A 23,017-nucleotide genomic window follows, 5' to 3' on the forward strand; every position below is an offset into this window, starting at 1 on the left:
GACTCAACGAAACAGCTGTGTCCATCTCTCTCTCTCTGTCTCTCTGTGTGTGTGTGTGTCCATTCAGCCAGCTGTGAGGAGAGTGAGAGGTCTTTTCCACCGTACTCAGCAGCACCTGGACCAGACCAGACCAGGCCAGGCCAGGCTAGGCCAGGCCACCCAGCGTATCAACCTGTGGACTATTAGTTCCAGACCAGCCTATTGTTGTTTTTTGAAAGAAAATCCTCCTCAGATAGTCTTACACTGCTCATCAGTCTGCAACGCGGCCTGCATTCCACAGGTTAATCCCAGATGAAGTGTCCAAACCTTCCCACAACCTGCTCGCTCACAGCTACAGCTAAATCAAAAGAGCAACATAAGCATTTGTTGTGTCTCTGGTAAAAAAAGAGACACTCCCACAGTCCCATGACATAGAGATTGGGATTAGGTCATAGAGACACTGTATAAGTGTGAATGTGAATGCTAATTAGTCTGGTGACCCCATGACCCTCAGAGAAAAGGTAGAAAAAATAATAAATCAAAAGATCAAAACATGTTTATAAATGCACATTTGCATTGTAGAGATATTAGGAATGTGTAATGTTTTCTATCCAGTTGCTTTGCCATGTCTTCATGATAAGCTTTCATCGATTTTCCTTTCGTACGACATATTTGGACGCCTTACCCACCGCTAAGAACATTACCCCGGCGCAAATGACAGCTTTGTTTTCACTCAAATTTACCAAGCAAAAATGTTCCCTCTCAGACTTTAAATCGATGCCAGGAAAGAGTGTTTTATTTATTTCTTTTTGGTCTGTTTACTCTTTAAGCCGATGATTTATTGGCTTAACACCTAAAAAGTCCGACTGCTAAATCTCAATCAAAATTAAATTTGAATCTCCGAGTCCACCCCGCATTGTTTCTGTGGAAGAGTCCGGCGCCAAGTGCACTTGAAATTATACTTTAATCTGATTTCTTCTTTCTTGGAGGAGATTGTTGCTCGGAGCTTCCAGGCTTTTAGTTGCGATCACCAAGCCGTAAAAACCTGGGCTTGAGGGGAGGGGGGCAAAGCAGCTGCCTCCTTTCCCCTTGTATAAACAGAACACAGCCTGTTCTTCGCGTCACATCTTGCCAGTAGCCATCACCTCGATGGGAGCCAGTGCTCCGCGGAACGGTCGGGTGTTGAGTTCCACCAATGGGGACAGGTTACCGGCTTCCACTGCCAACAATGTCCGCGGAGTGCAAATGTTTATTTAAAAAGTTATGTTCGAGTATTGATTTTATTTCATTTCTTCCCCCCTCGTCGCGGGGCCCGCCCGCTCTTGGCTCAGGTGAAGTGCCTGTCCATCACGAGGGTTCGCCGGCGAAAGCCAGGCGTGTTGTCTGTCTCGTAAAAAGCTGCTACTATAGTATAACGTAGCCCCTGAAATGTCCACCTGATTTCTCTGAGTGTGTGTGTGTGTGTGTGGGCCACGTCCAAGATAAACATGTTAGGGGGGCCTCGCGTCTTATTATAGTCTGGACATAGAATATCTCACCTACTATAGCAGGGCAAATATAACATTAATACCCGATATGTCCCTTTGCCCACTTCTCTTATTTTAAGCCCAGACTCTGTGTTTGTGTTCAATTAGCCGTACATATTTAATACACACACTTACATTCTTTCATCCCAAAGTGCATTAAATAAAATATAAATCTTGCAAAAAGGTTCGAAAAAACTTTTGAGGTATCCCGACAGTATAGATACTGTACGTATTTCTATTTTTACTCAAAGCGTTTTCCGAGCAACGGTCAGTTAACGTCTGTCTGGAATTATAAATTGTTCCCCGAGTTCATATTTCTTCCTTTTATTTTATTCACAAATGGAGTGCGTGTGACCAAATTGGAGAAATTAAAAAAAACATAAATATATAAACAGGTATATCAAAGATTTAAAAAGCAAAAGAAGATAAAATAAAACAGGGAGAATAAGTAAGATCATTCCCCTTTAATTCATTTTTTATTCACTTTACGTCTAACTTTTGCCGTATTTTTCCACTTAAAGTGACTAAAATTACCCAATTTTAGGAAAGGTACCAGGCAAGATGAACAGATAAAGAAACAAATGAACTATATCAACAGATTTATATACTATATGTGCCTAATTTAATGACAAATACTTCAATACAGTGTCACAGCACAATATGGCGATTTAAATGAAGGCATAAAATGCAATTTCCTAATGTAATTTACTGTTTGGGATTCAAAAAAAGTGATTTTTATGAGTTACAGCTTGACAGATTATTCATTTTACTGCCAAATTAAAGAGCGACTAAAGTTACCAGGAGCAAACAGGACTAGTTTTATGATTAATTTATGAACGTAAAATGAAAATAGTACGAGGTTTAAGGCCTCGCTTAATTTATTCTCGCAGCCGTGTTTACTTGAAACACATTTTGCTGACTGGCGTAAGAGAGGGTGACATTTACTTTACGCCTGGCATTAATAACGTTTTGCTTGGTGAGATGATTTTTCTTTTTCTTTTCCTTTTTTCTCTCCCCGTCTTGTTCATTCTGGCCACCGACACGTCGGTTCCTGACAATCCCCGACTGTGAGGGACAAGAATCCACACAGCAAATGTTAAAGCAAGTATGGCTTTCAGAGAGTCTGTAAAAGTCGGTGAGTATTCCCCAAAGTTACGGTCTTTGTGCAGCATAAGTCTTTCGTAAGAGTATGAAGACAGGATTTCTTGCTAAAGGGACTTAAACTTTGGAACGCACTCACTTAATTTGTGTAAAGGCTCATATTAAATTCAGATGAACTTTGAAATTGACTTTTGCATGCAAGGAGAACTAAAACAGGAACAGCTCTGGGGTTAATCCTGGCCCTCCAACAGGGAACACTTAGATACACACTATGTTTTTAATGTGACATATGGCAACCGCTGGCCTGTGTTATTTATTATTCTAAATCAAGGCACTGATTCAATAAATTAGCCATTTATAAGTTGAGTTTAACTCGAAACATTCAAATTAGATCTCGCCTTACAAGCTGTTTGCATGAGGTTTTTTCGCGAGCATCTCCCAATGTGCGTGACCTCTGTGGTTCTCCTCCCCGTTACGCACGCTTCCATGTTTTGCCCACAACGGCCGACAAACAGCCAAGATCAACTCGATGCTCGGCGATCGGATGTCACAGACTGTCATTTACGGTCACGCCACGGGCTCGGCTTCACAGAGGTTCATGGGAATTCTTCCAAGAGGGACTGGAAAAGTCCCAGAAGTTTCTGTGATGAGTTCTTTGTCTTCTGGCATCGCTTTCGAAAGAGGGAAAAGGTGCTTAACCCAGTCGTCGCTGCTGAATGATCTGGACAGAAATGTTTCCTATCAGAATATTCATAAATACCGTGACGTGAAATGCAGACTGACTTTTGCAGCCTGAGATTGCAGAAAGACTTTTTGGGTTCCTGGAAAGCGTCAATCAATAGCTCAGCGATAGATACATTGTTTGGCAGATGCCTGTGAGGGGCGTAAAACAGGTAGCGTGGCCGAGCGGTCCAAGGCGCTGGATTAAGGCTCCAGTCTCTCCGGAGGCGTGGGTTCGAATCCCACCGCTGCCAGTGAGTTTTGCCCGTTTAAGTTCCCACCAAGAAACTTTACTACTAATTCTAGAAAACTCCTGATAGAGCAAGGGTCAAATGCATACATGTATTACCCTCTGGGGAGCAGTGAAGTCATCACGTCAAGGTTGTTGGATGAAACCCCATTGTTTCCCTACACCACTGGTGTGTAGTGTAATGTTCTTTATTTCTATGGCTGTCAAACTTCAATGACCTGGGAGCCAATGAGATTCTAGTCTGGTCAAGAAGGGGCCGGATTAGAGCACAAAAAAGTGGTTCAGTCGCAGGTAGCATCAAACGATATGTGACAGAATTTCAAAGTAAAAGTGCTGGTTTTAACATGGATTGATGTGTACTTCACTGTTGGTTTCCAAATACGGTTTTGTCCCTTTCGGAATAAAGGCTCAATTCAAATTAATGCAAGATATCTCATGATGATTTTATCATCTAAGATAAGTTCTGGGGCGGGGTCCACAGAAGGGTCACGGGAGAGTTTTTTTGGTCCCCAAATATATTTTTTCCCCAGCTTTTTACTCAATTTGTGAAAAAAAAACATGTAAAAAATTAAGTTATCAAACACACACAACATGAGGACGGTATAGAGTGGCAGTAAAAATAGTCTGAAGTGTTATATTATGAACATATGTGCACTTTTTGGGCCGCGTAAAGTCTCAATCCATAGCTCAGGGATGGACACAGTGTACGGCAGAGGTCTCGAACTTGCAGCGCACGGGCCTGGGAGTTGGGACAGAAATAAGGTAGCGTGGCCGAGCGGTCTAAGGCGCTGGATTAAGGCTCCAGTCTCTTCGGAGGCGTGGGTTCAAATCCCACCGCTGCCAATTTTGAACCAGAATGTCCAATAATAACATCAGTATCAGTGACAAATACTAATCAACTACTTTAAAAGACGTACTCCAAAACTGTAGGGGGCTCCAAAGAGAAAACATGCTTAAATGCATTCTTTAAAGGCAAATAAACAACAATCACCTTTCAAACAGAGAATAACGAGTTCTTGTTGTGTCTCTAAATGTGTTTGCAGTAAAATACTGGGATATTTCATGTCATTTTACAGTATAGAGTCTTTAAAGTACTTAAAGTACCCGTACCTTTGACGACACCCCCATACGCCTTATATTATTATTATTGAATTACTGCCCGGCTGGTCCTATATCCAGTCACTATAGGGTCACATGTTGCACGTTTACATCTCTGCAAACCACAGATATACAGGAAACAGCAACAGTTTCTGTGGGAGAGAGCGGGGATGAACTGGTCCCCGTGTGGAGTCCAGGTCCAGCTGTGTGTCTCACACACGTGTATATACAGTACGCACAAGTGCAAGCATGCGTTCAGGTGTAACTACAATATCGGCACGCAAACGTGCACTCGCTCAAACGTCGCGTAAACGCCAAGCGTCCACAGTGAAAATAAAGACTAATGAGTCAGTAAACTGTATTATTTTCTTTGGAGGCCGACTTCAGCCATTGAAAGGGATTATTTCAACCATCACAAAATATCACCCAATCTCCTTTTTAAAATAAATCATTTACCAGCACAATTGAAAACCCCTTGCAATCCTGCTGCCCCTTAAATCTGATTGGTTTACTTGTTTTGGCATAAACACCCACGACAATGTCTCATATCTAAGCAATGGCTCATAAACTCAGCAATTATGGGAGCAAAAAAAGAGAAAAAAAAAAAATGCTGTTTTGCGATGCCGGTCAAGCTTCTTAACGTGTCAGACGTGGGTATAAAATAATCTGAGAGTGTTACGCGCTCTTTGACGCTCATTTTCCCCAACATTTACAGCTGAGAACTGTGTGAGAATCCACCGACGAATGTTGCAAAGGTTACTCCTATTTGTTAACGTTTAGCTTCTGCAAATCACTTTGCTGCCAAACTGTCTCCATGAAGGTTTTTCCGACACAAAATCGCTGCCAAAACCCATAAAAATCTCATATTTTTATCTGCAAATAAGACCTAAATTATCCTATTCTGCCCTTTGACTGTACAGTAGTCTGCAAAGGAATAAATGGGAACGGACGGCGCACCAACGAAAACAACGAAAACTTAACAGAAATGTAGAATTAGTCGGACAAGGAAAACATAATTCGATGCAGACGGTTTTATATAATTAAGAATTTGTGGTTTGTAGCAGTTAATTAAGGAGGTATGGCTGATTTATGTCGGGTATGAGAGCTTTTATGAAGGGATTATTACTGTGGCGGCATATGTATGAACAACAGCAATGGATCTATAGAGAGAGTGCATTAAGACGTATAAAGACGCGGTGGTTGTGGGCAAACCACGGCTGACGGACATCATGCGAGGTTATTATTCTCCGGCACACAAACCACTAATTGCGACAAAGACAAAATGCAACAGAGGTTTCAAAGTCCAGCGGGTGAACGTATGAAAACGCGGTCGACTGAGATGTGCAGGAGAATGTGGTCACACTGTCACATGACAGTCAGGCTCTTTCAAATATGGTTTTGATTTATTTGGGAATAAAGGGCTCAATTCAAATTAATACAAGACATGTCATGATGAGTTCATCATTCCCAAAGTCTTGGGCGGGGTCCACAGAAGGGTCACGGGAGAGTTTTTTTGGGTACCCAAACACAGATTTTTACTCAATATTTGATAAATACCATGTAGAAAATGAAGTTATCAAACACTCATAACATGAGGTTGTTATAGAAAGACAGCAAACATAGTCAGAAAAGCACATATTTGCTACATTGGGGGCCTATAAAGCGCTAATTAGTAGCTCAGAGATAGATGCATTGTTTGGCAGATGCCTGTGAGGGGCGTAAAACAGGTAGCGTGGCCGAGCGGTCCAAGGCGCTGGATTAAGGCTCCAGTCTCTTCGGAGGCGTGGGTTCGAATCCCACCGCTGCCAGAAAGTTTTGAACTAGAGGGGTGATTAGCACTCTTACATTTACAGCAAGAAAACCCGGGTTTAAGGCCTTACTGCATGGAGTTTGCAGGTTCTTCCCGTGTGTGGGTTTTCTCCCACAGTCCAAAAACATGCAAATTTGGGGATTAGGCAAATTGGACACTCTACATCAACCATAGGTGTGGATGGTTGTTTATCTCTATAGCCCCTTTTCCACCTATGGTCCCAGCTCACCACGGCACAGTTTAAGTTGGTTTTACACTACAAAAACAGTTATGACTGCACGGCTGCACGAAACTAGTGACTAGCAGTTGTTTTCAGTGGAAGTGAATCATTAGAATCAGTTCATTAAAAAGATCTGCTCAGTACTTCCGTCTCCATCTGATACAGCACTCGCCGGTCACATCCAGCAGTGCTGTCGCTAAACACACCAGACTCCTCTGTTAAATGAGGAGATTCTCCTTGGTAATTGTTAGAGATGAACCCAAGTTTTAAGCATCTTTAAGTCTTTTTAACAGTTCGGCATTGTTCGGCTTGATTCTTGTGTCGGACGTCTTGCTCATGACTCTTCCTGTGACGGCTGTCTGATGACGTCGCGCACAGTATCGCCTCAGCTCGCTTGGAACCTCACCAGAGCAGGTACTAAAAAAAGTACCACGTACCAGGTACTAGCTCTAGTGGAAAGACAAAGCAGCCGTGCCGAGGTGAGTCGCGCTCGTGAAAAAGGCGCTTCATTCTAATTGGAAAGGAGGAAACTCAGTTACAGAGGGCGTGTGCATCTGCGCCATTTCCTCATTTATGAATCCCTAAAGTTTCACAACACACTCTTCAGCCACTGATGAGAACGTTACTGATGCATTGTCGTCAACGCGCAGGTACATGCGATGCTAACAGGCTCCAGTGGCGCAATCGGTCAGCGCGCGGTACTTATAAGACAGTAACCTGCAGAGTGATGCCGAGGTTGTGAGTTCGAGCCTCACCTGGAGCAACTTTAGTTTGTGGCACAGTCACTATAGAGAGATGGTGAGATCTATCTGTTCAGCTTGATTCTTGTGTCGGGCGACTCTTTCTCTGACATCACACATAATATCTACTACGACGAGAGTACCACCTAGTGGTATTTAGTGGAAACGCAAATAACCGTGGCAAGGTGAGTCGCACTAGTGAGTTAGTTAATACTAGTGAGCTAATCACAAAATGACACTTCTAAGTTCTAATATTATAAGTATAAAGTCGTCATTATTATTTGAGCAAAATCTGAGCATTTTGTGAATTTATTTTCTCGTAATATGACTTTATTCTAATATTATTACGACTTTATTCTTGTTAAATTACGACTTTATTCTTATAAAATGATGCCTTTTTTAATATTACGACTTTCTTCTCATAATATGACGACTTTATTCTTGAAAGATTACATTTTGTTGGCCCTAATACTCGTATAGTCGTATGAAACACGTTCCTGCAACTACAAAGTGATCATGTTACTATCAAAATATGCCTGTATTATCTTATTTTAAGTTGCACTACAAGAATAACAGCGACTAAAAAAGAGAAGAAATTAAATCAACATGAAACCATAGTGAGTGTTTTCTTTTCTTTCTCTATTATCCACTGTGTTTGTTTGTTTTTCTGCATGTAACCGACTTTGAAGTTACTGGAGGTGAAGTCGAGAACACAACAATTTATGCACGATTTATGTTTATTGAGCTGTGACATTTTTTATTTTTTATTTTTTTTCTTAAGACGGGTTGAGCTTGTTTGTTTCCTTTGTTTTTACAATTGTGGCTTATTGTTTTGTTATTGTGTAGATTTTTTCTTATTAAAATATTCCAAAAGCGTGTGCATGGACGCTTTGAGGACTCATGTATACGGTAAAAACACAGAATCTTCGAAAACACTTAAAGTTCAGTGACTTTCGCTCTGATCGACGATTTCACATGTTTGGAAAACACAAATATAATTAAGACCCATTCCTAGTTGACTTCTCAATCTGGAAACGATCACATTTTAATTTCAGTCTATTTAAAATGGGGGGAAGAAACATCATTTGATTTATCTGATGGATTCTCTTCCTTCAAATCAGGTTTTTGCGTCACTGTTTGAAGGACGGGGGAGCTTCCTCGCTGTCACGACAGTGCAAAGAAACACGGTTTTCAAGTAAACAAAGACAGGGAAAAAAAAGGGGGGGGGGCATAACAAAGCGAGGCAAAAGTCGCAGACAGAGCTTTGCTGAATGGGACATGGCTCATTAGCTATAAATCAGATATTAAGCAGCCAATGACGGGGAATTAGGGAGCAATTACGTGTGTTACTGAGCTGAGCACAGAGAAACACCGGCTGGTCACTGGATTTGGCTCAGGTCGAGATTGAGAGACGCGATACGTCACATCGCAGTCAGACAGAAAGAGAATTCACTCGACTGTGACGCAGCCGAGTGATGAGCGAGGATGACACGGTGGTGCGCGTCCTGCTGAATTATGGGATTCGGGGGTTTGGACGGGAAACGTTTCGCAGCCCGTTAGGTTTCAGAGGGATGCGGTGGTCGGCCTTTTTACACAAATGTGTGGCACATGTGCCTCCAGGTTCCCATCGGCGCTGAGAAAACAGCATTTTTTAACTGTATGTTCTGTAAACGGCTGCTTCAGCTCAAGTCAAATTCAATACAGACATCATACTATTAGAACTATTTATAGTCATGATTGTGGAGGGGCTGCACAGGTGTCATTAATCTGTTAAAGTAACTGTATATATGCGTGAATATTCTCTTACGTTTAAGGAAAATCAAGTCTAATTTACTGCTTCATTCATCAACAATTCATTTTCTTTCCTTCCCAGTCAGCTTGTGTGATCAAACATTCATTTGCTCATATATCTCTAACGCTGTGTGTGTCAAACATGTTCAAACAAATTCCAAAAGACATAAAAAGAACATAGAATATTGGCATAGTGTTCGTATTCATCATCAAACACACATGTCAAATTTAAGTTGTGCCTAAATTAAGCTCAGAATGGCCCTTTTATGATAATCATCCATGTATGTTATTAGCCTATTAATGATTGTGCGTGTTCTCCTTTTAAGTTTCTCTGAAGATTGTAACTAAATAAGTTATTATTATAATAAAACAATAATTATTAGTAGTAGAAGTAGCAATATTTATTCATTCATATAAGAAAAATCATCCCTCACCAACATTGTATGTGTCAAACACAGAGAGTATTGATGTTCCTATTCTATATCGAACTGATCTTATAACACATACATCAGATGCTAATGACATTAATTACATAGATTATCATTATATTGGCATATTCTCCATTTAGCATCAAAAACAGGCCTTTATTTTTTAATAAATATGTTTATTTTGTGCCTAAATTAAGCTCAGAATGGTCTTTTAATGAAATGGCAACACAAACAACACAATGTCCAGTGTTTATTTTATATTATTATAATCATCCATGTATGCTATAGGTCTATTAATGATTGCATGGGTTCTCCTTTTAAGTTTCTATGAAAGATGGGAACTAAATTTGTTGTTATTTTTATTATTAATTAATATAAGAAATATCATCCCAGTACAACAACAATGTCAGTAGTTTATTCTGCTCCTGTTATTAAAAAGATAGTAATATTAATCATTTATCATCCAGTGACATGTGATCAGCCTCCTCCTGACTGACTGCGCGTGTGTCCCTAAATAAACGTCCATATAACTACAAATAACGCGTGTTTATTCCAGACGTGGGTCGTCCTCTGCAAAACCAGCACTTCCTTTTAAAATAAACTCGACGCAAAGCTTGAAAAAGCTCCAGCGCTTTCGTCCGCAGCCCGGGCAGCGCTCTGCATATTAGAGCTGACAAACGTCGTTAAACTTCACGGCTCCAAATAACACGTCTTTCAACGGCTACACACACACACACACACACACACACACACATTCAACGACTGTCAGCAACTCAGCCGAAACAGGGATATGCTAACCTCGGCAGAGGATGTCCACCGGGACGTCATGGCCAGACTTGAGTTTCCCTCCTGGGACCGACTCTGGCTAGCACACATGCTAATTCTTGGATGTCTCTCCGCCTTCTCCTTCAGGATTCATAAAATAATCTGCTTCATCTGGGCCTCCAAGCGGCGCTTTTCACCACCTATTAGCTCCTAAAGCCGCCCCGGTGACAAAAGACGGGTTCTGACAAAGCGCCAAAACAGATTGTCACAGCGTGTCGCTTTTCAAAAACACCCACCTCCCCCAACCCCGGTGCACGCTACCCGATTACTTCCCCCGGCTGAAGGACAGCTGATTAGCGGCCGCTTGAGAAAACGGAACGTCAGGAACGGTTTGCCGGCGATTTAATCATTCAAATCAGGAGAAGAAGTCAGTGAGAGAGAATGGAGACGGCATTGCTGTGGCGGAAAAGAAAAAAAGGCGTCCGCACAGCTGAGTAAAGCTGCACCACAATCTCGCAAAAGAGCAACAACGCGAGTGCCAGCCTGCCGCAACCAAGGGCGGAAATTTGGCACTTTGGGAAGGTGCAAGGTTTCGAGGTAGAGAATGAAAAAGCCCCGAGCAGCCGCTGACTTCTGCTTTCCCTGCAGGAACTTTGTCATCACTGTACACTCAGCAAAAATGATGTAAAACTAACAAATTACAACAAACCTGCCCGATACCTATGACCAGAATGTTCTGGAGACAGCTGGAGAAGCCTGCATGAGCAATTAAAAATACACATTCATGTCGTTATGGTCAAAATATAGCACAAATCTGTTATTCACGTTGTACGAAATAATGTCCGATGATTAGAACATTGGTTTAAATGAACTTCTGAGCTGTTTATTTTTGAATCTCTCCTTAAAAACTCATCTTTTTCCATTGGCCTTTGACACTATTTAAGTTATTTTTGCCTGTTTTTTTGCTTACGGATGTTATTTTACCCATGTTTTATGTCTTTTCACTTATTTCAGTTGGTTTTTTTTTTAGATATCACGTGAACTACTATCCAATCCAGTCCAACTTTATTTGTTAAGTACTTTAAACAAACCACAATGGACCAAAGTGCCGTACAGAAAAAATAAAAGGCATAATACATAAAAGGTTCAAAATGAGATAAAACAGCTTCAAATAAATTAGAATCATAAAACACAATAAGAACTAGCAGCCATACAATAAAAAACAATAAATTCTATTCAGGTTAAAATATGTAAAATAAATAAAAAACCAAACCAAAAAACCAAAAAGGTGGGTTTTAAGAAGGGATTTAAAAACAGACAAGGACGAGGCCTGTCTTATGCGCAGAGGCAGATCATTCCAAAGTTTCGGAGCTGCGACAGCGAAGGCACGATCCTCTCTGAGCGTCCACTATGTCTTTCATTCATGAACACTTTGGTCCACTATGGTTTTTTAAGTGCTTTACAAATAAAGTTGGATGAACATCACACTATGGGCCTATAACTAATATGTGGATTTATTTGAATATAATTCAAAACCTGCTTTGGTTAAGTTTTAAAGACACAAAGAGGCAAAGGAAGCAAATACAGTGCAAGCTAATATAGCTCTTTAGCTGTGATGTAATAAAGTGATATCTCCCATAACAGGGTTAAATGTTCTGATTATTAATTACATTTAAATAAATAAATAAAATAAAAAAAAGAAATAACCTATTATAAATAGATAGTAAGTGGTGGGCTGCAGAAAATTGATATTAACTTGTTTGCATTATGCAACTTACGCTACTAAATAAATCATAGGACGGTTCTTTGTTTAGTAAAAAAATCCAAGAATAACAATTAATTACAAACTAAGTAAAATGACAACAGCCTCTCCTGCACACATTGTAAAGTTTGCTGCACCGGACAAAACTGTTGACATTGACCTTCAAACTGACTGACTGACTCAGGGAACATGCAGGTTTTTGTCAAACTTCCACATGTGTTTCCAATGGGGGGAATATTAGAGTCAGGGGCCGGTGTCGGCTACAGCTGAGGCACATGTGTGTGCATACGAGCCTTTGTCTGCACATAAACATACGAATGTGTGCGCGTAGAACACGAGACAAGTAGGAGACAGGTTGTGATAGTGTGTGTGTGTGTGTGTGTGTGTGTGGGGGGGGTTCAGGTTACTGCGTGGCTGCTGAATGTCTAACGAGAGAGGATGTAAGTCTTTCTGAAGAACCGGGTGTGACAGCAATGAGATTCAGAGGAAAAAGAAACCTCAGCACAAAAGATTACATACACAGTAGTCGCCATCTCAGTGGACGAGAGGCTGCAGCAGCAGCTTTACTGTGAGCCATTTTATTTTAAAATGTTCCATGTCACCTTAAAGTTGTCAGACTGATACAATTACCTGTGAAAGTGTTGCAAAAGAGAGGAAAAGTGTGTTAACTTTCTTAAGATTGGAGTATAGATAGACTGATTTAATGTTTCAACAGACAGGCAGGAGTTTCATTTATTAAAAAGGGCATACGTTATGACATGGGTTTGTCTATATATATATATATATATATATATATACATACATACATATATACATGTATGTATATATATGTATATACATATATGTATATGTATATATGTATATATATATACATACATGTATATATGTATATAAATATATATATATATATATATATATATATATATATATATATATATATATATATATATATATATATATATATATACATATATATATATACATATATATGTATATAAGATGAAGTCAGGTTTTATCGAATGAATATCCAATTTGACATAGACATAGGATGTGATGCACATTTTTACTAGCCCAGCTATTAAAACACTTTTATTTCTCACCTTGATCTCTAAATAAAAGGTGTCCACTATGAAAGCACAAAGATTTAAACCTTTAGATAAAATAAAAACTTGCTATGCAGTAGTTCACCAGCTCTGTTTATAATCCACTCGTTTTTTTAAATATAGTTAAACAGAATGTTATTAAAACGGGATATCGTTATAATTCAGGAAAAGGCGACACAAACGTTCCTTCATCAGACTCAAACTGATACTACACACACCATATGTGTTGCAAAAACAAAGACATATAAAAAGTGATATCATATAAACAAACCCTCCTCCAGCTACGGGAATATTACCCCCGTCAACTTTCTGATATTAGATTTGAGAAGCAAAAATGTATAAATACACCAAACGGCACCGTGACAACTGTTTCTGTGCCACAGAGAGTTTTCCATTAAACAAACCCAGTGTCTGAAAATGAAAATGGGATGTCGGGTCGGACGGTGCCAGTGTTTAGCTTTGTTTAGCAACAGTCGTGATACGTTATGTGATTTATTGATGTATGAAGCTTTGTGTAAAAAAAACAACAAGAGGCTTAATCAGTGACAGGACCGAGAGGAAAACCTCAGGTCAACACACACACACACACACACCATGGAAAAGCTCACATTCTAATAACACACAGCTAAGTAAAAGTTTATGTTCTCAGCGGCCAACAAAATAAATGAAACAGAGCAAATGTGAACACGGGGACGCTGATGCATCGAGGTTGTTTTTATCGAAGCAATGTGGACTTGAGGAAGTGGAGAACGGGGAGCACCTGTATATTTGTACAGACGTTAACTCTCGTGATGTCATCCTCCTCACAGTAAACATTTATCTGCGTTTGATAATCGCGGTCCAGGTCCACGGTCATTAGCGAAGAAAACATGGGGAGTCAATGAGGGGGACCACCATCTGAGGCCTGGACGTGGAGCGGCTTACACATTGTCTGGAGGTTTCAGTTTGCAGTGTTGCATTTATTGAAACAAGGACGGTTTACACAAGGACCCGCTAATGAGTTGTTCTTCGTATCCTCAATGTGTTCCGTGTCAGGAGGTCAGAGCGAGGACTCGTGTTTGAAACTGGTTGAGGGAAGAAAAAAGCTGACATTCCTACTTTTAGCGAGCTCTTGAGCAAGGCTGCAGCTCATCAACTAATGTAAGAATGTAAAATAGTGCTGGTTAAAGTGAGTATGTCGGATACTACAATTCAAAACCTATTTGTAGTATATTAAAGCTACAGTGTGGAACCCCTATCGCCCCCCTGTGGGCTTCTTAAACTACCTGCCAGCATGTGTTTCTACACAAGCTCAAAGACATGGGATGTTTTGTTTCTTTGGTACTTTGGTAAGTTCTGTGTTACATATATGTATATATATATATGTGTATATATATATATATATATGTATATATATATATATATATATATATAAATATATGTACATATACACATATATGTATACATATACACACGTATATATATATATATATTTATATATACATATACACATATATATAGGCAGCCCCTGGCCAAGTGGAAAGGGAACTTGGCTTGTAACCGGAGGGTCGCCGGTTCAAATCCCAGGTAACCCTGAGCAAGGTACCCAACCCCGAATGCTCCCCGGGCGCTACTCAGTGTGGCAGCCCACTGCTCCTAATTCTAGGATGGGTCAAATGCAGAGGAATACTTTCCTTAAGGGGATTAATTAAATTCTTAGAAGAATCTTAGAAATATATATAGAAATTCTTAGTAAAACTGTTCCGAACTGTACCAAACTTGGAGCTGCTTGGTGCAGGAACAGCAGCAGCTGTGATTGCACATGCACACATGCCAGTTCTTTGTGGAACACAATAACTTGTGAGGAACCAAAATGGAGATTGTGAATTAAATGCAAATTATGGATGTCCAGGTTTATTTTTTAGCGGTAGAATCCATGGTATGCAACCGTCTTCTCCAAGCTCTAGTCAGAAACATTTGCAAGAAAACCTCCCTGCAGCTCAGAGGGATAACAACAACAACAACTTGAAAACTATGCAAATAAAAACACAGACCTTTACTCCCGCGGGCAACCAAACAAACTTTGTTGCTCACCTGCAGATGCCAAAGCATTTTGGCAAACCGGACATCTGCATCTGTACACACTCAGCGCGCTGTGCGTAACAACATCAACCAATCGACAAGCTTTACAGGCTCTTTACGGCTCAAACATGAGGAATTCTGGTCAGCAAGTCACCCAGATAATGGTGCAGAACCTGTCCATATATAGCAAGGGGGAGGGATATTGTTGTTGTCCACACTGCTGACAGTAGTTACACCGACCGGTCTCTCCGGGGGTCTGGCCCACACACAGGCTTGGCGTAGTCCATGCGTGGAGAAGGTAAACAGTGATGAAGCTCGTGCCTCCCCCCACGCAGCGTGTCGTCTCGCCACAGACAGAAAGAAAAACAATGAAGCCCAAGTGATGATGCGTGTGAAGGCTTGGACGAGACAACTGTTTGTGTCGGTCGTGACAGGTAGCCAGTACGAACATGTCGACATTTACTGCGCGGGTTTCTGTTCTGGTCTCAAGATCATCATCCAGTGTCTCTTCAAATTTAATTAGGGATGTGTTACAAATTTTTTTTGTCTTATCCTACGAATTAGCGACATCTAATGGTGAGACTGCAAACTGTAACACCCTCGTCCTTTCCAGAGTGTATACCAAGTGCCACCTGAGGAAATACTGACCTCTCGGAGTAACACCAGTATCTCCAACGTTAAAATACGGTGGTGTAAATAGGTCAGATTTACTCCCATTAAGATAGGAAGCTTGCGTACCACTGGGAGTGCACGTCCCGCGGTTTGAGAACCATGGGTTTAGATGGTTGTCAGGTCCAGATAATTCATTTTCACAAATCAAATTGCGAGAAACAACAGTTCATTGTTGAGAAATAGGTCCAAGATGTCACATTTCGCAGGGTTTAATGGTAGAAATTGAATATACTGCCCGTTAATTTGGGGTTTTTGTGGCTGTAGAAAGAAAAAAGCCTTTTTTTTTCTGTACTTTTGGTAAAGTAGGCAGAAATAGTATTTCTGATTTTTTTTCCTCCAGGTCCCACCAGAGGAAGCTCGCACACCACTGGTGGTGCACGTACCACAGTTTGAGAACCATGGCTCTAGCTGGTTTGTCTGTCCCAGACCTACAGACTTTACCTTTAAATATAATATTCACACTGTCATGTATCGTCTTGTCTTATTTACTGACCTGAAAGGTTGCTGCTGCTTCTGCTCTTGTCCCACATTCCTCTCCAGTGCCATCATTCTGAAAGACGGGGTTTGTAATTGGTTGCATCAGCGGTGACTGCTCCAACGAGAGAGGGAGAGGGAGAGAGGGAGAGAATCCACAGGCCGTCAGTCAGCCTGATTTCTCTGACAACAGCGAAAACCCTGGAAGCGTTCTGGCTCGTTTGGAAATGCCCTCACTGGGAGACTGAGAACGACAGTTCAGAGAAAGACAGAAGAGGGAGGAAAAAAAAAAACGTTTTACAGTGAGACTAATATCATCGACATGCAGACAAACACGATCAAGATCAAAATATGACATTCGACATACTTTTTTTCTAGGGGGAAACAACAACAGGGAATTACTGGTTTCTGTGATCAGTCAATCAAACTTTATTTAAATGGCACCTTTCATACAGAGCTATGCAGCTTAAAGTGCTTCCCTGGGAAAACCATAACAAGAAACAGGAGTTGCATGTACTACGCAAGTGGATAATCACTTCTAAATAAAAATCATATGGTTTTTGAAGCCTTAGAATCAGCAAGGGTCTTGCTTTACAGAGTTCACCATCTTGCACCATGTTTCTACAGCAGTTTTAAATGGACAAACCAGCAAAAATCATATCCTTTGTGGTCTGCAAAGGCCACCATAGATTCCTGACGCACTTGGAAAAGGGAGGAGTTCTTTGTTTGTTACAATCTCACTGTTAAATTTAAATACCTTTAAATGAGCCAAAATCTGGTTGGTGTATTGAGTTCATGTTCTTTTGGGGTTCCTCCGGTTTCCCCCCAACATTTGTTTGGTGAGTAGGCAGATTGGACAATTGAGAGTGGATGGTTGTTTGTCTCTGCGTCCCTGTGATGGACTGGCGACCTGTCCAGGTTCTACCCCACCTTTTGCCCTACGTCAGCTGGGACTGGCACCAGCGCCCCCCTGTGACCCTCATGTGGAGGACAAAGTGGTAAAAGATGGATGGATGTGCTCCACTCCCACCATTACGAGGGGTGAAACCCGCGTCCAAATAGTGGACTGTATCGTTTGCAGGTTGCAGCCTTCAATTAAAAGCACTAGGTCAAACAACAAGGTCAAGAGGGCAGAAAACAGGAAGTCGCCTGACGCAGAGCGTCGCACGTTTATGCCACTGGGCTGTTTCTGTTCCTTTGACACCTCAGTAATTACAAGTCATAAATTACAGCGCCGCACACGGCAGGCGACCCGGTTAACCTGGAAATACGAGTTCGGGGGGGGGGCTGCAGTGGCTGTCTGTGTGGAAGAAGAAGACACTTCCAGGAGGAGTGTTTAGTGATCACTACATCAAGATGAAAGGATAAGGAGGCGGAGATTGAGAGGTGAAGAAGTATTAGTGAACGAGAGAGATACCACAGATGGCAGATAAATCGGGGCCTCAGAAGTCGGCGTCATCCAACATATACCTTTTCAAACATGTCCGACTAATCCCCGTCCTCTAAAAGCAAACAAGCTTCATCTTAAGGTGAAGAATTTTCAACTGTGTGGTCATGTGTGGGAGCGCTCTCCACTGTGGGATTTAAGAGAAAATGTGAGCACATGAGCTTATGTGTATCTCACGAGTGTGTGTCTGTGCATGTGTGTGTGTGTGTGTGTGTGTCGGAAGGTTTCGGTTCAAATGAGAGGCAATCAAGCAAAGTTTGTGTACCCAGGCAAGGCATGAAGACTCCGGGGTTAGGAGCCTCAGCGCTGTTTCCCACAACACTGCGATATCTGCGTCTCATCGTTTTGCCGCGTCTCCCCCTCTGACAGCTATTCCATATGAGACGCATTTCGAGGTCAAAGATCTAAATCTGAGCCTCAGCATCGGCCTCAAATTCCACACTCGTCCGCCTAATCCCGTCCCGTCGCACGGACAATCCGGTTTCCTCCCTCCCACACACAAACGACCTGACGCACATTTCATTCTTTAAACACCGCGACATTTCTGACCCTTTCTCACCTTTATTTCCCGCCATGTTCGCTTATGCGACTCCAAACCCCGAAAACATTCCCGCTCCTCCCTGCAATTAACTCACTCCCCACTCAGGGTTCCTACAGCGCAAGGCAAGTTAAATTCAAGACAATGCCACTTGGAGTGAAACTTCAGACCAGTTTTACTATAAACAAAAACAAACAAAGCTGCCCAATACACATGAGTAAGGGACAACTTTGCAACAAGTGGTTATTTTAATATAAAACATGACTTTTCGGTCCAGCACAAAAATTAGAATATCTACTTCCCGGTGTCGGGATTGTGACATCCTGGCTGAAAACTGCTTTATTGGTTTAGATGTCCTAATCCTACTTCCAAGACTTTTGAAAGCAGGATTTAAGATTTACTGTATGAATACAATGCCTTTTAAGATATTTTTAAGGACCCCGTTGACCTTTATCCTTCAGTTCTTTTGTTTTGGTAAGTGAAAGGAAAAACCACACACCGACATAAAAGACGGGAGAGGATTTGGGGTTTTGGGTTCAAGCTCAGTGAGTTCAAGCTACAATCTTGAACTCACTGAAACGAAACACCTGTTTGAGAACGGACGATTGAAGCAAAATGTGGAATACAAAGATTTTAGACATGTTTAGACTCCTTTTTTTTTTAGCTGTCATATTATTTAAAACACTCCCATTTCACCTCCAATTTGAAATTTCATCAACATTAAGGGATCTACATTAATTCTTTGTCCAATTCTGTGGTGTGGCCAACTCACTATTTATGTTTTGTTGAAATGTGCTTTTGAACAAGTATCAGAAGAAATAAAAGCCCCACTTTTTACCCCAACCTTTATTGTTTCTGACTCTAAAACAGGGGCGAAAAAAAGGGAGAACAATGCACTTTACGTCTTGAGAGCAACATTTTCTGCGTTTGGAAGGATGACCTAACATGTTGTGTTAATTTGCCGAACACTTATGTCCTACCAGTGCCACTCATCTGTTTCTGATGGGCTTGTTTGAGAAAGACCAGCTGACCCCCTTTGAGAAACCGAGCAGTCTGTAAACACTTAAAGCAGATTAGGGCGGAGAATGCAGGAGACGAGGGGAAGGGGAGGAGAGGAGGGAGGAGGAGAGAGAGAGATGCCGGTGATACTGAGGGACAAAGGGGTTAAAGGTAAGAAACAGAAAGCGGAGTGTGATGTGAGGATTATTGTTATTGAGAGGCATTGACCTCTCCATGACCTTTATTAACACCTGAGAGAATTGGATTTATTTTACATTTACAGTACTGTGCAAAAAGTCTTAGGGTCTGTCAGTCCATTTCTGTGATCTTTGGCATTTGGATTGGAAAGATGTGCCTGAAACTTGGTCTCACATATTAGCAGACTGACAACGAGTTTAATAAAGTGGTGTAATAGTCCTTTTACCAGCAGATATTTGTCCACATGAAACAGTAGGACAAACAGGTTTTCACCCGTAACATTAATTAGGGTTAAACTCCTCGCTTAAGAGCGTCACGGTCGTATTATTGTTCAAATGTAAAGTTTAACCTGTAGAAACTGGGACATTTAAATTCTAATTTAAAAACTGTAATTGAGAAATAGCTATGCTGTACGGTGATTATAGCATTGAATAAGTGTTAGGCTGTTTTGAAATCTATTTTAAAGACACATTTGTTTTCATTAGCTTTTACCACGACGTGAGTTGAGCCTTTATCCGTGTTTTTGTGGGTGTACGTATAGATTTTAGACTGTACAGCACTTTGGTGCAACGCTGTTGTTTTAAATGCGCTTTTATAAATAAAGTTGGATTGGATTGATAAAACAACAAATCTAGGGGTGGGTTAAGACTTTTTCGATATTTTATCATTCAAAACAAGGACATCTGATTTAAGGCAAGAGCACTTAAGAGCACTTAAAAGAGCACAAAAATAAGTGCTTTCTACAACTGTTCTATACGTGTTATCTTTCAAATATGGAACACGTCCTTATTTTATGGAACAGTTGGCAACACCAAGTTGAAGGATGGGAGGTGTCGATTGAAAAACTTCGCGTTCACTTTGAATGGGACATGGCTCCAAACATCGAGCGTTACGTGACGCGCAAATGTGACGGTTTAATAAACACTACGGGATCAGGTCGAAGATGTTTCTACTGCACTGATGCATTTATATCTTCTTTTCTAAAAATGTCATCTGCTCGCCTTCATAATCAGATCCCAGAAGAGTGGCAGAAGAGGCCAAGGGCTGAGTTCCCTTCCTCGTCTGTTGTTGACCGGCTCGTACCAGACTTTGACAAGCCGCCATTTTTGTCTTCCTGCAGTGTTTCTCACGAACTGTGGTTTTGTAAATCGCGTTTCCGGACGGTTTTGAGAACAAACCAGAAACACGAGTTATGACCACGCCGGGATCCAAACACAACCAATAAGCAGGCGAGATGGGACCGAAACTGCAAATAAACTCACTTATTTTTGATTCTCTAAATCCTTTAATTGGCAAAAACGAGTGCAGTGCGCACACTTTACAAGCCTGGTGTTCCTCTCACCAGCAGGTAGCTTTCCGCCCTCGTCCATCATCCGCTTTTTCCAAAACCCGACGTTGAAGCTATGCATATAAAAGTCTTGGTTTCCAGTTTGGTGCCAGAGTAAACTGGGTGGTAAATGGTTTTAGAGACATTTCCCTCTTCAGGCCCGAGTGTCCCGGGTCCCTGTTTGTGATGGAACGCTCCACCTCTTGCCAAGTGCCAACCATTTCTTAGGCGTCTTTGTGGCTTTGAGGAGAACTTCAAAAACCGCAAGTTATCATTGGACCGGCGGAGACCTGTGGGACACACGACCATCGCCGTCAACCGACACCCCATTATACTCTTTTTTACTGACCCTACACCTTGCACTTTCCATCTGTTCCGCCGCTGCCAGTTTATACACCTTTCACCGTCTCCTCCACCCATCTGGGCCGTGCCAGCCTCCACACCTCCTCCATTTCTTTCCTTCCTTCCCTCCATCCATGCACAATGTCAGCACTCCATCAGTCTTGTCTGGCTGAGCTGCCAGGATGAATGGCAGCGATGCCCGCCAGGTATACGTGCTCTTTTCTAAACATGGCCGATCGCTGAGGCCTGCTGTGTGGCCGTTTTCTTTTTTTTTTTTTGTGTAACAGATGAAATATGCACTAAGAAAGTTATGTTTTTGCACCACAGCACAAACTGAAGGTAATTCACTGTGGTTTGAAGGAAAATGGAAACCATGGACTCAATGAATATCTGATCAGGTGATGGCGAAGGCTTAAATGAGAGAATGGGGTGAGGTTTGGGTTTAGAAGTAGGGTTTGAATTGAAATGAAAACCACAAAGTCCTAAATGTAATGCAACTGAATTTTGCGTGTTTCATGATTTCTGTACTAAATCAATGAGGTTTTTGTTGAGAGTAAGAATTTTGAGTCAATTGTACCATAAGTAGAGTTGCTTGGAGATATATAAACAATTTATTACTTAAAAAAGGCAGTTCAATCATTTATGTGTGGTTTAAGATTAGATATTATGTTATAATATTATAAGGCGTAGGTTACGAAATTTTTGTGATAGTTGGTTTGCAGTTTTTCTGTAATAATAGTTCAAAATACTTCATTTATTCTGAGATTATCTTTAAAATCCTGCACTAGATTCAAGTCTCTGGCTTTAAGTTACTACTAATGCAAAAAAATTCTTTTAAAACACCCAAGAATTTAAATAGAAGCTTTTTAATAAAACAGACATTTAAAATATCCTGTCGCTGCATAATCTATTGACACATACTAAATCTTCTTGCTCCTATTTCATTATAAATGTTACGTCGCCTCGAATACACACACTATATTTTATCATATAAAAAAATTAGGTGATAAAGAAATGGTCTTAAAGATCTTCAGTGTGAAGCAAGCCTTCCTGCTCCTGTCGCGTACTTCATGTACACTGAATATTTTCACGGGGGAATGGAAGTGAGGTTTAAGGAAAAAAACCCCCAAAAAATCTTCTTTGTCTATTTTCCTTGTGCGAGTGCATAACCCAGAGAAAATATTATGATTATGGTTTTGCAGTTATTTTTAAGTCGCCTTTTCCTGGTTTGTTTTCCTCGACATGTATGGTGCACCTTGTTCCACAGAATAACTCTGATTTCTTTTCTGTAAATAATGAAAAACGGACTTGAATTATAGCGTATGTTATTTTGCTCTGATGAATGTAACCCCCTTTTTAATGGAACACGCGAGGCATTCAGGATAATATACATGACCTGGAAAGAACATACATTCATATTTGGAGAGCATTTAAAAAAGCCACAATCAGTAATAAGCTGTAAAACCTACTCAGAGAAAGAAACAATATACAAGGCTGACACTATATAAATTTGAGCTCGTAGGCATGATGAACCTGTGTGTTTTACACCCACTTACAACCCACTGTGTTTCATACGGATTCAAACAGGCTTGGTGGGTTTCCAGCGTATATTGTTGTTATCATTAAAAGGAGCCTTCACAAGAACTCCGATCTGAACTTTTTACGC

At 41.0% G+C, this 23,017-nt stretch overlaps 4 non-coding genes across 4 annotated transcripts; all 4 read left to right on the forward strand.

The window, feature by feature from the left end:
• Positions 1 to 3,498: 3,498 nt before the first annotated feature.
• On the forward strand, positions 3,499 to 3,580 carry trnal-aag. Its single transcript has one exon. It is a non-coding gene; the product is annotated as a tRNA-Leu (tRNA).
• Positions 3,581 to 4,337: 757 nt separating this feature from the next.
• Positions 4,338 to 4,419, forward strand: trnal-aag. The gene has a single exon. It is a non-coding gene; the product is annotated as a tRNA-Leu (tRNA).
• Positions 4,420 to 6,400: 1,981 nt separating this feature from the next.
• Positions 6,401 to 6,482, forward strand: trnal-aag. Its single transcript has one exon. It is a non-coding gene; the product is annotated as a tRNA-Leu (tRNA).
• An 891-nt stretch (positions 6,483 to 7,373) lies between these two features.
• On the forward strand, positions 7,374 to 7,467 carry trnai-uau. Its single transcript has 2 exons — positions 7,374 to 7,411; positions 7,432 to 7,467. It is a non-coding gene; the product is annotated as a tRNA-Ile (tRNA).
• Positions 7,468 to 23,017: the final 15,550 nt, after the last annotated feature.

The sequence above is a fragment of the Solea senegalensis genome, linkage group LG18 (assembly GCF_019176455.1).
Source record: "Solea senegalensis isolate Sse05_10M linkage group LG18, IFAPA_SoseM_1, whole genome shotgun sequence".
In the NCBI taxonomy this organism is placed as follows: Eukaryota; Metazoa; Chordata; class Actinopteri; order Pleuronectiformes; family Soleidae; genus Solea; species Solea senegalensis.